At 40.4% G+C, this 19,207-nt stretch overlaps 1 pseudogene; it reads left to right on the top strand.

The window, feature by feature from the left end:
- The first annotated feature begins 389 nt into the window (after window positions 1-389).
- LOC702696 (tRNA (guanine(26)-N(2))-dimethyltransferase pseudogene) lies at window positions 390-2,242 on the top strand (annotated as a pseudogene).
- The last annotated feature ends 16,965 nt before the right edge of the window (window positions 2,243-19,207 follow it).

Raw genomic sequence — 19,207 nt, forward strand, 5'->3', positions numbered from 1 at the left:
CCAATACTTCTGATATATATGGATGCAAAAATCCTCAACAAAATACTAGCAAACATAATTCGATAATACATTAAAAATATCACTAATCATGACCAACTGGGATTTATCTTTGTGATACATGGATGGCTCACCATATGTAAATCAATCAATGTGATACATCATATCAGCAGAATGAAGGAGAAAAACCATATCATTATGTAAATTGAGGCTGAAAAATTATTTGATAGAATTTAACATCCATTCATGATTAAGAAAAAAAAAAAAAACCAAAAGACTGGGAATAAAAGTAACATACCTCGACTGTGTCAAGATGGTGGCACCCAGGTCCTAATTTGGTTTCCTGTGGTTACGAGAAGAGCCCGGTTTACCGAGGTGCAGTCCCCAGGGCTGCCGAATCAGCAGCGATGGAGAGCGGCACCGGGCCCTGCGGAGACGAGTGCCCACGTGAAGTCCAGCAGATGACAGCCACTGAGGGGGCTGCCAAATCCCAGCGCCAACGAGGTCTTTTATAACCTGGTGCAGGAATTCAATCGGAACCTGACATGTGCTGTGATCATCGAGTTTGCTCGCATTCAGCTTGGGGCCAAAGGAATCCAGATCAAGGTGCCAGGAGAGAAGGATACGCAAAAGGTGGTCGTGGACTCATTAAAGCAAGAGGAAGAAAAGGCTGAACTGAAAGAGAGTGAAAACCTGGCCTCAGGAGACCAACCTCGCACAGCGGCGGTGAGGGAGATCTGTGAGGAAGGCCTGCATGTGCTGGAAAGCCTGGCAGCTTCAAGCCTATGTTCCATTCGATTTGCCGTAGAGGTGCCTGGGCTCAAATCTGTGGTTGCAAACGATGCCTCTGCCTGGGCTGTGGATCTCATACGCCGGCATGTGCAGCTCAATGATATGGCCCACCTGGTACAGCCCAGCCAAGTAGATGCCCGGATGCTGATGTACCAGCACCAGAGGGTGTCAGAGAGCTTCGACGTCATCCATCTGGAGCCCTGTGGCAGCCCTGGCCCCTTCACGGATGCAGCTGTGCAGGCTGTGAGTGAAGGAGAGTTGCTGTGCGTGACCTGCACGGACATGGCGGTGCTGGCGGGGAACAGCGGGGAGACTGTTACAGCAAATACGGTGCCATGGCCCTCAAGAGCCGGGCCTGTCACAAGATGGCCCTGAGAATCCTCTTGCACAGCCTGAACCTCTGCGCCAACCGTTACCAGCGCTTCGTAGTGCCGCTGCTCAGCACAGCGCCAACTTCTACGGGCGTGTTTTTGTCCGTGTCTTCGCCGGCCAGCCCAAGGTTAAGGCTTCAGCCAGCATGCAGGCGCTGGTGTTCCAGTGTGTGGGCTGCGGGGCCTTCCACCTTCAGCGCCTCGGCAGAGCGTCAGGAGTTCCCCAGCGGCTGGGTCAATTCTCTGCAGCCTATGTTCCCCCCGTGACCTCAAGTGTGAACACTGTGGGCAGCGACACCAGCTTGGTTGCTCCATTCCATGACCTGGATTTCGTGGGCTGTGTACTAGAGGCTGTGCGCACTAACCCCAGCCGCTTCCACACCTCGGGGCGGATCCGAAGGGTCCTGAGCGTCATCACTGAGGAGCTTCCGGATATGCCTCTGTACTGCACCCTGGACCAGCAGAGCAGCACCATCTGCTGCAACATGCCCAGCCTCCCGTCCTTGCGGTCAGCCCTCCTCCACGCTCACTTCCGGGTCTCGCTCTCCCAGGCCAGTAAGAAGGCTGTGAAGACAGATGCCCCCGCCTCCGCCCTCTGGAACATCATGCGCTGCTGGAAGAAGGAATGTCCGGTGAAACGGGAGTGACACTCAGAGACCAGCCCAGTGTTCCGCATTTTCAGTGTGGAGCCCAGGCTGCAGGCCAACTTCACCATCCGGGAAATTACCAACCCCAGCTCCCGCCAGCGAGGACCGAAGCGCTTCCGGGCCAACCCGGAAGCCAACTGGGGTCCCCATCCTCATGCCTGGCCAGGGAACAAGGCGGCCGGCAAAGCTACGGAGTAGGCTGCTTCGGAACAAGCGGAAGGAGCCGCTAGAGGGCAGGGCCCAGCGAGCTGCCCCGCTCAAGACATTTCCTTGCAAAAGGTTTAAGGAGGGCACCTGTCAACGCGGAGACCAGTGCTGCTACTCCCGCAGCCCCCCGACACCCGGGGTCTCTGCTGATGCTGCCACTGACTATCCAGAGACCTCTAGTTACAGCCCCCCGGACCTGGGGCTGCCACCAGGCCAGGCATACACTGAACCAATAAAGAGATGTTGGCCGGGCGCTGCAGCTCACGCCTGTAATCCCAGCACTTTGGGAGCCCGAGGCGGGCGGATCATGAGGTCAAGAGATCGAGACCATTCTGGCCAACATGGTGAAACCCCGTCTCTACTAAAAGTACAAAAAATTAGCTGGGCGTGGTGGCACGAGCCTGTAGCCCCAGCTACTGGGGAGGCTGAGGCAGGAGAATCGCTTGAACCCGGGAGGCAGAGGTTGCAGTTAGCCAAGATGAGGCCACTGCACTCCAGCCTGGCAACAGAGTGAGACTCCGTCTCAAAAAAAAAAAAACACACAACAACAACAACAACAAAAAACAGAGATGTCACATAACCGACTCCCGATAAAAATAAAAAAAAAGAGAAGTAATATACCTCAACATAATAAAAGTCATGTATGACACCCACAGCTAGCATCACATTGAATGGGGAAAAGATGAAAGCCTTTCTTCTAAGATCTGGGACACAAAAAAGATGCCCACTTTCACCACTGTTATTTAACATAGATTTCAAGTCCCAGCCAGAGCCATCCAACAAGAGAAAGAAACACAGGGCATCCAAATTGGAAAGGAAGAAGTCAAATTATTTTTGTTTGCAGATGATATAATCTTATATTTCGAAAAATCTAAAGACACCACAAAATAACTTAGAATTATTAAACAAATTCAGTAAAATTACAGACACAATATCAATATACAGACATTTCCAGGTCATTGGTCTAAGCAAAAATGTATTGAGTAATACCTCACAAACACAGGTAAACAAAGCAAAAGTGGACACATGGTATCACATGAAGTTAAAAAGCGTCCACATAGCAAAGGATACAATCAACAAAGTGAAGAGTCAACCCACAGAACTGGAGAAAATATTTGCAAACTTCCCAAACTCAAACAACTCCATGGAGAAAAAAACTAATAATTCTATCCCAAAATTCCAAAATGGGCAAAAGATGTGAAAATACATTGCTGAAAAGAAGACATACAAATGGCAACAGGCATAAGAAAAGGTGTTTAACATCATTGATCATCAGAGAAATGCAAATCAAAACTACAATGAGATATAATCTCATCCCAGTGTAAAATGGCTTATATATAAAAACAGGCAATAACAAATGTTGTGAGGAAGTGGAAAAAAGGGAATCCTCATACACTGTTGTTGGAAATGTAAATTAATACAACCACTTTGGAGAATAGTATGGAAGTTCTTCTAAAAACTAAAAATAGAGCTACTGAATGATGCAGCAATCTCACTACTGTGTACATACCCAAAAGAAAGGAAAGCAGTATATTGCAGAGATATCTGCACTACTTTACTTCTTGTAGCACTGTTCACAGTAGCCAAGATTTGGAAGAAATCTGTGTCCACTGGGTAAAGAAAACATGGTACACATACACAATGGAGTACAATGCAGCCATAAAAAGGAATGGGATCCAGTAACTGCAATAACATGGATGGAACTGGAGGTTATTCTGTTAAATGAAATAAGCAAGGAACAGAAAGACAATCATTGCATGCTTTCACTTATTTGTGTAACCTAAAAATCAAAACAATTGAACTCATGGAGATAGAGAGTAGAGGAATGGTTATCAGAGCTGCAAAGGGTAGGTGGGGGGGGTGTGAGGGGGAGGTAAGGATTGCTAATGGATACAAAAAAATAGAAAGAATGAATAAAACTTACTATTTGATCTCTCAACAGGGTGACTATAGTCAATAATAATGTAATTACACATTTTAAAATAACTAAAAGTATATAATTAGATGTTTTGTTACACAAAGGATAAATGCTTGAAGAGATGGATACCCTATTTTCCATCATGTAATACTTGAACCAAAGTATCTCATGTGTCCCATAAATATACACACCTACCATGTACCCACAAAAATTTAAAATAAAATTTTTAAATAAAAAGGAGAAATGTGACGTATAATATATATTATGTGATATATAGATCCACAAGTTTGCTAGGGGCTGGTGGTGGTTTGAGCTCTCTGATACTCATTAGTCTTTGATGTTTGGACTGGTAGTCCCTTTCCTCAGGAGCTTTAATCAAAACAATGTCCTCTCTCATCACTCTAGCCAGGAACTGTGAAGCTAAGTAAGGCCAAATCAATCTCCCTGCCCTTAATCTTGTATGTATTTCTAAGTGTGAACTGCCTACTACTATTTAATAGTCCTGTAGGATAAGTCTGATATCAGAATTTAGACTGCATTTCATCCTTGTTCCAGTTGGAACTTTTTATGATTTCCCTCTCCCCTCCAACCTTAACTTCATCTCCTTTCCCCTCTCCTCTCTTTTCATCCCCTCTCTTGTACATATATACTACACACACACACACACACACACACACACATATATACACACACACACACACATATATACACACACACACACACACAAATACACACACACACAAATATACACACACACACACATATATACACACACACACACACATATACACACACACACAAATACACACACACACAAATATACACACACACACATATATACACACACACACACATATATACACACACACACACAAATACACACACACACACACATAATACACACACACACATATACACACACACACACACATATACACACACACACACATATATACACACACACACACATATATATACACACACACACACACATATATATACACACACACACACACACATATACACACACACACACACATATATACACACACACACACATATACACACACACACACACATATATACACACACACACACATATATACACACACACACACACACATATATACACACACACACATATATATACACACACACACACATATACACACACACACACACACATATACACACACACACACACATATATACACACACACACATATATACACACACACACACATATACACACACACACACACACATATATATATATATACACACACACACACACACACACACACATATACACACACACACACACACACACGGATTGGGTTAGATAAATTCCAAGTTTATCTCCTGAGGAAATTTTGAACTAACTTGTCAACAAGTAGGAACATGGTATCTGTACAAGTCATAAAGAGTTAAAATAAATGCTAACTGCCTTAATAATAGCTACTAGTCAATGGTCACTTATTTACCTATTAATTGTCAAATATTCTCCTTATAATCTCTTATTTAGCACTCATAATAGTAATGCAGAATAGCTATTTTGATCAATTTTATAGATAAGCAGTTTGGAAATATTAATTAACTTGTTCAAAGTCATAAAGCTAGTGAAGTACTGAGCCAGATTTTAAACTTAGTTCTATATGATTGCAAAATTTACAACCTTTCAACTGAGCCACTTCACTTTAATAGTTACAAGGCACTTATATATTTTCATTAGGTGCAACTTATTGCTTATGTATTGTTCTATGGAGCAAAGTTATTATTGGTCTTATTTTCCCAATAAGAAAATGAAAGTTCAGAGAATGTATATGGTTTTCCAAAATTTATCTAACTAGTACTGGTAGCACTAGGGCCTGAACCCAGGGCTTCAGGCTCCTGGGCCAGGTCCTTTCCTACTACCCACTACTTCCTCTTGAGTAATGAAATTGTTAACATAGTGTTGAAACAGGGCACATTGCACAGATAATACCTAATTAAAGAATTTGGAGCATATTTTGCAAATGGTAGGGAGTCATAAGCTTTTGAGTATTGGAAGGGCTTCCTTAAAATCTTGCTTTAAGAAGATGAACTGGATAGCACTGGACATAGAAATGGAAGCATTGGGCAGACACTAGAGTCCAGGAGAGCAACAGTAGTTTAATTTTTTTTTATTTGCACTATAGCAGGCGTATTTATCCATTTTATTCACTGATGTACTATCAATGCTTAGCCCAGTGCCTTATACACAAGAAGCAATGCATATTCATTAAATGAATTTAGAATTTTGGCATTGAACGAAAATTGAGAGTTTAGTCTAATCCGTTCACTTTATCAGTGAGGTAAATGAGATCCAAAGGAGCTGAGGTTTCACAGCCATCTTCTGATAAACACTAGAACACATTCTTTAAACAAAGAATTCTTTCCACTCAGCAATACTATCCAGCACTAATATGTTTAAAATGGAATTCATGTAAACTTTTCAGGCATTACAGTAATCAAAGAGTCATTTTATTACTACAAATGTGCACATTTGATGCCATATAATATTTTCTTCTCAATTTCTGCAAAACTTCCCCAAGCAAAAACCCTAAATTTTCAATCTCAATGTGCAGATAAAAAAGTTGCTAGTTACAAACCCAAATAAATGTATATAAAAGAGTGTATAGGAAGCATCCATGTAGAGAGAATGATTTGAAATGCATATGAGAATGGGTGAGAGTCCTTATATTTGAGCACTCAGGACCTAATTAAGGTATTTTCAGAATTACAATGTACCTATAATTCCTCCATAATTTTATTATCATTCTGAAAATGTCTATGTTGCATTTTGTCCCAACTTTACTTCTTTAGAATAAAATAGACTTTGCCCAGATATTCATGTAAAAGTAAAACACGTTCTGGACATATTCAATTTTCATGCACCCAACATATGCATCTATGACCTACCCAAAGAATCTTTGATAAATATGAGGTAGATCTGTACCTTACGTAGAGTGTTAAACTTTCTTTTAAACTATATGAATGCCAAAGGTTCTAGGTTGAGAGAACAGCTAAAGTCTTGCTAAGCTGGACATAAAACGATTTATGGAATATTTTAAAACTAGCATTGATTTTTATTTCAAATATTCAGTGACTGAGACGTGGCTAATATGATTTCATATAATTGGCCTTGATTGGGCTGACACCTCATAACTACCAACCACCCAACACAAGCACACACACACACACACACACACACACACACAGCCACACACACACACAACCTTGAAAGGCCTAATCAGAGCAGTGTACTGTACAAGAGATTGGAACTTGGTCACCCACTCCACCCTTCCCTGCTGCTAATAGCCAGGCAGGCAATGCTAGCTAGAGCTTCTGGCCCAGTGGTCTCACTTTTGTGTGAACTCGGCTGTAGACACAACTTCCTGTTGTTCTGGGAAACACCAGGATGGCAGCCCTGTTCAGGAAAAAACATAAAGTTTAATCTATTCATAAAATTCCATATACTCTGCCTAGATTGGAACTTCCACTATGCCCAGAGAAGGTAACTTATTTTATCATATTTCGGTTCAACCTCATATTGTCCCAGACTCTTCTGTTTTAAAATTTAGTTTTACATTGGGGTCCATCAAGGCAGCAAGGGAACACAGACAGCAGAGAGGAGCGAAGCCGGGCACCAGCCTGTCTGGGCTCAGAACAGAGCCAGGAGAACCTCTCCCAACACCTCAGGAGTAGGAACCCCCAGGGTAATTCATGCTCTCCACAGGGAACTGTGCAAGACTGGGAATGGAAAAATATCCCTGCCCCCTGCACCACCCCCAGTACTCCACCACGCTTCTAGACTGAGGCAGAGAGCCACCTGGACATTTTGCAGTGGCAATGCTCAAGTCCAAGGGGACCTCTACAAGCTTTGGGGCCCAGAGAAGACCAGCACTTGCACCACAGTTCCATAGAGGTTGGAGTTGTGGCACCTGGGAGCAGTAGGTTGCTCCAGTCCCCCTTGGCAACTGAGGCTTGGCACCAGCTTCTGGTCCAGCAGTCCTGCCTCAGCCCAAACTCTGCCACTCACTCCACCCTGCCCTACCGCTAGTAGCCAGGCAGGCAATGCTAGCTAGAGCTTCTAGCCCAGTGGTCTCAGTTTTGTGCAAACTCAGTTGTACAGCACAACTTCCTGTTGTCCTGAGAAACACCAGGATGGCAGAACATGTGAACGTGCCCACCCCACCACTGGTATCCAGGTGGGCAACACCTGCTAGAACCTTCAGTCTCAGTGGCCCTGCTTCCATGTGAACTCAGCTGGAGGGCACAGCTTCTTGTTGTCTCTAGAAGCATCCAGATGGCAGGGTGTGTGACTCCATACATCCCTGCCACTGATAGCCAGGCAGGCAAAGCCTGCTAGAGATTTTGACACAGCAACCCTGCTTCAGTGTGAACTCAACTAGAGGGCTTTCCCAGGAAACACCCAGACAACATGGAGGCCATTCCTGCTCACTCCCACTGCTGGTAACCTGGTGAACTATGCCTGCTAGAGCTTCTGGCCCAGCAGTCCTTTTTCTCCCTGAATTTTTGTCTGGGGACACAGCCTCCTGTTACCCTGGAAACATGCAGATGGAAGGACAGGCAACTCCACCCATCCCCACCTTTTGCAGCCAGATAGGCTACACCTACTAGTGCTTCTAACCCAGCAATCCCACTTCTGCTTGAAACTCTGTGGGATATTTCCCCACGAGGCACGTGGAAAGCAGATTAAGGCTGACCAGGCAAGAATACAGTTTATCTGCTAACTGCAGCCCATGCCTGAGGGAGCCCCATGGACAAGAACACCCAACAAAAGAAATGCCGTTATGGAGACAGTAATTGGAGGGAACTCCTCCAAGACCTAGAAGTGGACTAGAAGCCAGTCAACTGAACCCACCTTATACCATAATAAAAGCCTCAAGGGCATCAAAGAGAAAAAAAAGCAAAAAAAAAAAAAAAAAAAGTTCAAAGGACAGCAATGTCAAAGAATGAAGAAACAACAACCCACACAAATTAGAAAGGATCAGTGCAAGAACTCTGGCAATTCAAAAAGCCACAGTGTCTTCTTACCTTCAAACAACCGTACTAATTCCCCAGCAATGGTTCTTAACAATGCTGAAATGACTGAAATGTCAGATATGAGATTCAGAATATGGATCTAAGATTATTAACATACAGTAGATAGTCAAAATTCAATCCAAGAATTCTAGTGATTACAATAAAACAATACAAGAGGTGATAAACCAAATGGCCATTATAATAATGAGACAAACCAATCTAATAGACCTGCAATGCACACTAGAAGAATTTCATAATGTTATTCCAAGTATTAACATCAGAATTGGTCAGCCTGAGGAAAGAATCTCAGAGCTTGAAGATTGGTTCTCCAAAATAACTCAATCAGACAAAATGAAGAAGAAAACAATAAAGAAGAATGAACAAAACCTCTGAGAAATATGGGATTATGTAAACAGATCAAATCTATGACTCATTTGCATCCCTGAAAGAGAGGTAGAGAAACCAAGAAACTTGGAAAACATATTTCAGGATATCATTCATGAAAATTTCCCTTAACCTCACTAGAGAACCCAACATTCAAATTCAGGAAATGCAGAGAGCCCCTGCTAAATAGTACACAAGAAGAACATCCCCAAGACACATAGTCATCAGATTCTCCAAGGTCAAAATTAAAGAAAAAAAATGACAAAGGCAGCTAGAGAGAAGGGGAAGTTCACCTACAAAGGGAACCCCATCAGGCTAACCACAGACCTGTACATAGACATCTACAGAACTCTCCATCCCAAAATAACAGGATATATATTATTCTTATCTGCACATTCACATACTCTAAAATAGACCACACAATCAGACATAAAACAATCAAGTACTGAAATTGCTGGGTCAAATGGTATTTCTATCTTTAGGTCTTTGAGGAATTACCAACTGTCTTCCACCATGGTTGAACTAATTTGCACTCCCACCAACAGTGTATACCTTTTTTTCCACAACCCCACCAGCATCTCTTATTTTTTTGACTTTCTTATAATAGTCTTTCTTACTGGTGTAAGATGGTATCTCACTGTGGTTTTGATTTGCATTTCTCTAATGATCAGTGGTGTTGAGTTTTTTTTTCCTATAATTGTTGCCTGCACGTATGTCTTCTTTTGAAAAGTCTCTGTTCATGTTTTTTGTCCACTTTTGAATGGAGTTGTTTGTTTTTTACTTGTAAATTTGTTTAGGTTTCTTATAGAGGCTGGATATTAGACCTTTGTTGGATGCACAGTTTGCAAAAATTTTACCTCATTCTGTAGGTTTTCTGTTTAGTCTGTTGATATTTTCTTTTGCTGTGCAGAAACTCTTTAGTTTTATTAGATCCCATTTGTCAAGTTTGGCTTACATCGCAATTGTTTTGGGCATCTTTGTCATGAAATGTTTGCACGTGCCTGTGTCCTGAATGTTAGTGCCTAGGTTGTCTTCCAGGGTTTCTATAGTTTTGGGTTTTACATTTAAGTCTTCAATTCTTCTTGAGGTGATTTTTGTATATGGTGTAAGAAAGGGGCCAGTTTCAATTTTCTGCATATTGCTAACCAGTTATCCCAGCACCATTTACTGAATAAGAAGTTCTTTCTACATTGTTTGTTTTTGTCACCTTTGTCAAATATCAGATGATTGTAGGTGTATGGCCTTATTTCTGGGCTCTCTATTCTGTTCTGTTTGTCTGTGTGTCTGTTTTTGTATCAGTATCATGGTGTTTTGGTCAATGTAGCCCTGTAGTATAGTTCGAAGTCAGGTAACATGATGCCTCCAGCTTTGTTCTTGTTGCATAGGATTGCCTTGGCTATGCAGGGTCTTTTTTTTGTTCCATATTAGTAGGAGCTAAATGATGAGAGCACAAGGACATATAGAGGGGAACAGCACACACTGGAGCCTTTTAGAGGGAGGACGGTGAGAGGAGGGAGGGGATTAGGAAAAATAACTAATGGTACTAGGCTTCATACATGGTTGATAAAATAATCTGTACAATAAACTCCCGTGAAACAAGTTTACCTGTGTAACAAACCTACACTTGTACCCCTAAACTTAAAAGTAAAAAGAAGGCCGGGTGTGGTGGCTCAAGCCTGTAATCCCAGCACTTTGGGAGGCCGAGACGGGCGGATCACGAGGTCAGGAGATCGAGACCATCCTGGCTAACACGGTGAAACCCCGTCTCTACTAAAAAAAATACAAAACACTAGCCGGGCGAGGTGGCGGGCGCCTGTAGTCCCAGCTACTCGGGAGGCTGAGGCAAGAGAATGGCGTAAAACCGGGAGGTGGAGCTTGCAGTGAGCTGAGATCCGGCCACTGCACTCCAGCCTGGGCGACAGAGCGAGACTCCGTCTCAAAAAAAAAAAAAGTAAAAAGAAGACTATCCAAAGCAAATTATAAAAATTAGAAATTATAGCAAACACACTCTTGGACCACAGTGCAATAAAAATAGACATCAATGCTAACAAAATCACACAAATCCATACAGTTACATGGAAAGTAAACAGCCTGCTCCTGAATGACATTTGGGTAGATAATTCAATAAAGTTAGAAATCAATTAATTCTTTCAAACTAATGAGAACAAAGACATAACATACCAGAATCTCTGGGACACAGTTAAAACAATGTTAAGAAGGAACCTTATAGCACTAAACGCCCACATTAAAATGTGAAAAAATCACAAGTTAACAATCCAACATCACACCTAGAGGAGCTAGAAAAACAAGAGCAAACCAACCCAAAAGCTAGCAGAGGAAATAACCAAAATCAGAGCCGAATTGAAGGAAATTGACACATGAAAAAAACATACAAAAGATCCATGAATCTAAGGGTTGGTTCTTTGAAAAAAAAGTAACAAGATAGACAGACCACTAGCTAGACTAATAAAGAAAAAGACAGGGAGTGGCCAAGATAACTGATAAGCAGCAGCTAGTGTGCATGGCTGTCATTAAGTGAAACAGAAGGGGCAAGTAATTACAGCACCTTCAACTGAAACATCTAGGTACTCACATTGGGACTAATCAAGGAAACGACTTGACCCACAGAGAATAAAGAAAACAAGACAGGACAATGGCCTATCCAGGAGCAACGTGGAGCCAGGGACACTGCCCCCCGCCCAGGGAAGTGGTGAGTGAATGTGTGACCCCAGGAAACCATGTTTCTCCCATGGATCTTAGCAAGCTTCAGGTCAGGAGATATTCTTGTGGACCCACTCTATCAGGGCCTTCGGTCTGACAGACAGCTATGTGGATTCTTGGCAGAGCATCACCTCAAGCATGCATGGAGAACTTGGAGCCTTAGGTACTTGGGTATTCTGGAAAAAGTAGTTGCAGCTCTGAAAAAGTGGGAGGTTATATCCCTGTACATACCTCTAGGTAGGAGGCTGAATCCAGGAGGCTGAGCAGAAACATCCTGCAGGCTCCACTTCCATGGCACCTCACAGGGTGAGATCCACTGGCTTGGAATTCCAGTCAGCTACCAGTAGTGGCATTGCCTCTCCATAAGGAGATTCCAGGTGGAGGGGAGCTGCCATCTTTGCTGTATAGGAGACTTAGCTGTTTCAGCCTTTGGCCATTGAAGAGTTCGAGCTGACCAAGGGAAAAGGGATTCCCCAGCACAGGATAGCTGCTCCACCAAAATGTGGACAGACTGCTTCTTTAAGCGGGTCCCCGATCCCATTCCTCTTCACTGAGTGGGACTTCCCAACAGGGGCCTCCAGCCACCCTTGTCACCGAGATTTTCACAAAGCTGCTGTGGGCAGCCCAGGAGTGTCAAGTTATGATCTACAGCCAGCACTCAAGGGGGAGAATAATCCACACATTTGGAGCATTGAGAGGAAATACAGCTGCAACTGTGAGGAAACATAAGGGAGCCACACAACTGAGCAAGAGTCTATCAACTGACCAATAAGCCTAAGTGCCACCTGCTGGATCACACCTCAAAACTTCAACACCAAAAATACCTAACTAACATAACCCTTCTGAAACCAGAGACAAGAAGTCAGTTTCAAATAAAGACCCTGCACAAAGCCTCAGCCTGCTGAAAACATCCAGAAAAGAAGTCTATTGACTACTCAATCTACACTGCAGTTAAAGGTACATTCACACACAGAAATGAGAACGAATCAATGCAAGAACCCCAGTAACTCAAATGACCAGAGTGTGTATGTCCTCCAAATGACCACACCTATTCTCCAATAAGAGTTCTTCACCAGGCTGAACTGGCTGGAATGACAGAAATAGAATTGAGAAAATGCATAGACACAAAAATTATTGAGATTCAGGAGGATGGCAAAACCCAATCCAAGGAAAACAGGAATGATAATAAAGTGATACAGGAGCTGAAGGATGAAATAGCCAGTATAAAAAAGAACCTAACACATCTGACAGAGCTGAATAACACAATACAAGAAATTCACAATGCAATCACAAGTATAACAGCAGAATAAACCAAGCTGATGAAAGAACTTAAAGACTGGTTCTCTGAAATAAGACAGTCAACAACAACAACAACAAAAAAATAAAGAGCAATAAACAAAAACTCCACAAATTATGGGATTATGTAAAAGGGCCAAATCTATTAATCATTGGCATCCCTGAAAGGAGGAAGAGAAGCAAACAACTTAGAAAACATATTTCAGGATATCATCTATGAAAACTTTTCCCCAACATTGCTAGAGAGGCCAACAGTCAAATTCAGGAAATACAGAGAACTCCATCACAAGAAGATCATCCTTAAGACATGTAATCATCAATATTTCGAGGCTATGGGAGCCTACCTTTTGCATCAGTGTGACCTGGATGTGAGACATGGGCCAAAGGAGGTCATTTTGGAACTTTAAGGTTTAATGACTGCCCTATTGGATTTTGGACTTGCATGGGGCCTGTAACTGCTTTCTTTTGGTCAATTTCTCTTATTTGGAATGGGTGCATTTACCCAATGCCTGTACCCCCATTGTATCTGGAAAATAACTAACTTGCTTTTGATTTTACAGGCTCATAGTTGGAAGAGATTTGCCTTGTCTCAGATGAGACCTTGCACTTGGACTTTTGGGTTAATGCTGGAATGAGTTAAGACTTTGGGGGACTGTCAGAAGGGCATGATTGTGTTTTGAAATTTGAGGACATGAGATTTGGGAAGAGCCAGGGGTGGAAAGGTATTGTTTGGCTCTGTGTCCCCACCCAAATCTCACCTTGAATTGTAATAATCCCCACATGTCAAGGGCAGGACAAGGTGGAGATAATTGAATCATGGGGGTGGTTTCACCCATAGTATTCTCACGATAGTGAGTGAGTTCTCATGAGATCTCATAAGGGGCTCCCCTTTACTCGGCTCCTGCCTCCCCCTGTGAAGAGGTGACTTTGCCATGATTGTAAATTTCCTGAGGGATTTCCGGCCATGCAGAACTGTGAGTCAATTAAACTTCTTTTCTTCATCAATTACCCAGTCCTGGGCAGTTCTTTATAGAAGTATGAAAACGGATTAATACAGGCTGCCATAAGAAAATATCACAAACTTGGCGGCTTACATAACAGGAATGTATTTTCACATAGTTCTGCAGTGTAGAATTTCACAATTAACTTGTCAGCAGTGTTGATTTTTTTCTGAGGGCTGAGAGAGAATGAATGATCTGCTCTAAGTCTCTCTCCTAACTTCTGAGGTCTTACTAGCAATCTTTGATAGTCCCTGACTAGTAGACACATCACCCCCATCTCTGCCTTTATCATCACAGGGCATTCTTTCTGTTCATGTCTGCATTCAATTTCTCCTTTTTATAAGGACACCAGTGATATAGGATTAGGGGCCCAATCTACTCTCATATGACCTTATCATACATAATTATGACTAGTTATAAACCTACAAGGATCTTGTTTCCAAATAAAGTCACATGCTGAGATACTAGAAATTATAACATCAACATATGAATTCTAGGAGGAAACAAGTTACTGATACTGATACAAAAACAGAAACACATACAAACGGAACAGAATAGAGAGCCCAGAAATAAGGCCATACTCAAGTTAATTCATAAAAATGACTACCTCCTGTAAGTGACTGGCAGAACAGAAGCAGGGTGGGGGTTGGGGAGGCAGTTGGTAGGAGTAAATGGGAGCTCTCTACATTCTCAATCTGATACAGACATGGTAAATCTGCAGAAATAAATGAAATAGGAAACAGAAACATAGAAAATATCAATAAAACAAAGAAGTTTTTTTAAAGATCAACAAAATTGACAAACCCTTAGCTAGATTAAGAAAAAAAGAAGTTTCAAAAAATAAAATAAAAAATTAAAGAAAGGGCGTTACAACCAGTGCTACAAAAATTAAAAGTACAATCATCCTCTGGTTTCCACAGGGAAGTGTTTCAGGATCCCTATCCATACCAAAATCTATGAGTTTTCAAGTTCCTAATATAAAATGGCACAGTATTTAGATATAAACTATGCACATCCTTGTGTATACTTTAAATTATCTCTAGATTTCTTATACAATACAAAGGTTTCTTATACAATGTAAATCCTATGTAAATGATTGCTATTCTGCATTGTGTTTTAAACATTTGTATTATTTTTATTTTCATATTGTTTTTCTGTTAATTTTTTTCTATGTACAGTAAATTGAATCTGCAGATGTGGACCAACAGATATGGAAGGCCAACTGTATTCTGAGTCTACTATGAACAATTATTCATCAACAAAGTGGATAACCACTAAGAAATTGCCTCTTTCTAGACTGAATCATGAAGAAATAGTAAGTCTGAACAGACTTATAACTAGTAAGCTGATTGTTTAAGTAATCTAATACCTCCCAAAAAAGAAAATCACAGAACAAGATGGCTTCACTGGTGAATTCTACCAAATACTTAAGAAAAATTAATGCCAATTCTTCTCAAACTCTTCCAAAAGATTGAAGAGGAAGAAAACACTTCGAAAGTCATTTTATGGGGTCAGTGTTACCCTGATATTGAAGACAGGTAAAGTCAATTTAAAAAAAGAAAATTTAGGAGAATATCCCTGATGAATATAGATGCAAAAATCTTCAACAACAATATATTAGCTAAACAAATTCAACAGCACATTTAAAAGATCAAGTATCATGACCAACTGGGATTTATCCTTAGTATGTAGGTATGGTCAACATACAATAATCAAACAATGTTTTATACCACCTTAAAAGAACAAAGTATAACAATCACATGATCATGTCAATAGATTCAGAAAAAGCATTTGAAGAAATTTGACATCCTTTTATGATAGAATCATGCAAAAATCTAGCAATAAAAGAAAATTACTTCAACATAATAAAGGGCATATATGAAAAGCTTACAACTAACATCATACTAAATGTTGAAAACCTGAAAGTGTTTTCCCTAAGGTCAGAAACAAGATAAGGATACTCACTCTTGGCAATTCTACTGAACATAGCAAGAGAAGTGCCTGCCAGAGCAGTTAGACAAGAGTAATAAATAAAAGATATCCAAATCAGAATAGAAGTTAAAATTATCTCTTTGCAGATGATATAATCTTGTATGTAGAAAATGCTAAATATTTCACAAAAAACTGCTATAACTAATAAACAAATTCAGTAACGTTGCAAGATACAAAATCAACATTAAAAATTACTTGTGTCTATGCACTAACAACAAATAATCCAAGAAGGAAATTAAGAAAGAAACCCAATTTTCAATATTACCACCAAGAATAAAATATTTGGGAATAAACTTAATAAAGGAGGCCAAAGACCTGTACACTGAACGGTAAAAAACATTGTTGGAAGAAATTAAAGAAGACCTAAATAAATTGAAAGTCATCCCTGGGTCATGGATTGGAAGATTTAATATTGTTAAAATGTCCATACTGCTCAAAGCAATCTACAGATTCAATTAAAAATCTATCAAAATCTCAATAGCATTTTTCACACAAAAAAAATGAAAAGCAATCTTAAAATTTATATGCAGTGTTAAAGTACCACACATGTCAAAAATAATCTTGAGAGAGAAGAACAAAAAAGCTGAAGGCATAACCCTTTCTGATTTGAAAATATACTACATTGCTATAGTAATTACAACAGTATGGGAGTGGCATAAGAGAAGACATAGACAAATGTAACCAAACAGAGTGCCCAGAAATAAGCTCATGTGGATATGATCAAATGGTCTTCGACAAGGTTGCCATGACTACACAATGGGAAAAGAAATAGTCTCTTAAACAATTGATGTTGTGGAAACTGAATATGCACATACAGAAGATTGGAATTGGACCCTTATCTTACTTTAGCCACAAAAATAGACTCAATGTAGATTAAAGTCTTAGATATAAGACTTGAAACTATAAAACTCCTAGAAGAAACATGGGGAAAAACTCTTTGACATCGGTCTTGACAATGATTTTTTTGAATGTGACCCCAAAAGCACAGGAAACAAAAGCAAAATTAGACAAGTAGGACTACATCAAACTAAAAAGCTTCTGCACAGCTAAGAAAACAATCAACAGATTGCAACAGATTGAAAAGTCAGCCTATTGAATGTAATAAAGAATCTTTACAAATCTTATATCCGATAATGGATTAATATCCAAAACATAAAATGAACTGCTACAACACAAAAGCACACACACACACACACACACACACACACACACACACACACAACCTGATTAACGAATGGGCTATGGACTTGAATAGACATTGCTCCAAAGAAGACACACAAATGACCAAGTATATGAAAAGGTGTTCAACATCATTCATTATCAGAAAAATGCAAATTAAAACCGCAATGAGATATCTCCTTCCACCTGGTAGGGTGGCTATTATCAAACAAATAAGAGATAACAAGGGTTGGTGAGGGTATGGAGAAAGGGGACCCTAGTACACTGGGAATGTAAATTGCTGCAGCCATTATGAAAAACAGTATGAAGATTCCTCAAAAAATTAAAAATAAGACGGCAAAATGATCCAGCAATACTATTTGGGGATATTTATCCAAAAGAATTGAAATCAGCATTTCAAGAAGGTATTTGCACTCTTATGTTTATGGCCACATTATTCACAAGAGCCAAGACGTGGGAACAATCTAAATATTCATCAACAAATGAAGATGTAAATAAAATGTGGTACGTACAAATAATGGAATATTATTCGGCCTTAAAAAAAGGAATGGAATTCTGTCATATGCTAGAACATGGGTGAAAGGGCTATGGACTTAGTCCCTTAAATCAATGGGGCTATGGACTATGAGGCTAAGGGGCTATGGAATTAGCCCCTTATATTAATTAGGATATTAATCTAAGTGAAATAAGCCAGTCATACAAGGATAAATACTGCATAACTCCACTTAAATGAGGTATGTAAAGTAGTCAAATTCATAGAAATAGAAAGTAGAATCATAGTTGCAAGAGGTGAAGGAGGGGGGAAATGGGACTTACTATGTGATAAGTATAGAATTTCAGTCATGAAAAATGAAAAAATTCTAGAGATCCATTCTACAACACTGTACTTATAGTTAACAATTCTGTACTGTGCACTCACAAATTTAAGGAGGTAAATCTCATGTTATGTGTTTTTTTACCACAATAAAACAAAAATAGCTCAATCGTTTACCTAATTATTACCTATTAAAATTCCTTTCTGTCTTGAAAGAAAGAGCGAGGAAGGAAGGAAGGGAGGGAGGGAGGGAGGGAAGGCAGGGAGAAAAAGGAGAGGGAGGGAAAGGAGAGAGAGGGAGGAAGGAAGGGAATCTTTTGGTCTTTCATTTGTCTTTCTGTTACTGATTTGTAGTTAAACTCATTGTGGTCTTAGACATGCTTTGTATGATTTCTGTTCTTTTATATTTGTGCTTCATGGCACAGAATGTGGTCCTTTTGGGTGAATGTTCCATGAGAGCTTCAGAAGTATATATTTTCTGGTGTTTTTACATGGATAGTCTATAAATGTCAATTAGATCCAGCTGATTGGTGATGCTGTTCAGATCCTCTGTAATCTTGCTGATTTTTTCCCTGCTTTCTCTATCAATTATGGAGAGGACTATCACTATACCTATCATAGTCTCCAAGTATAAAACCTGATTTCACTATCTCTACTTTTAGTTTTATCACGTTTTGCCTCATGTTTTTTGACAGTTTGTTGTTAGGTACATACAGATTTTGGATTGGGATGTCTTCTTGGAGAATTGACTCTTTCATTGTTGAATAAACCTAACAATATTCTTTATTTCTTCTTTGTTTGAAATTTATGTAGTAATTCCA

The sequence above is a fragment of the Macaca mulatta genome, chromosome X, assembly GCF_049350105.2.
Source record: "Macaca mulatta isolate MMU2019108-1 chromosome X, T2T-MMU8v2.0, whole genome shotgun sequence".
NCBI lineage: Eukaryota > Metazoa > Chordata > Mammalia > Primates > Cercopithecidae > Macaca > Macaca mulatta.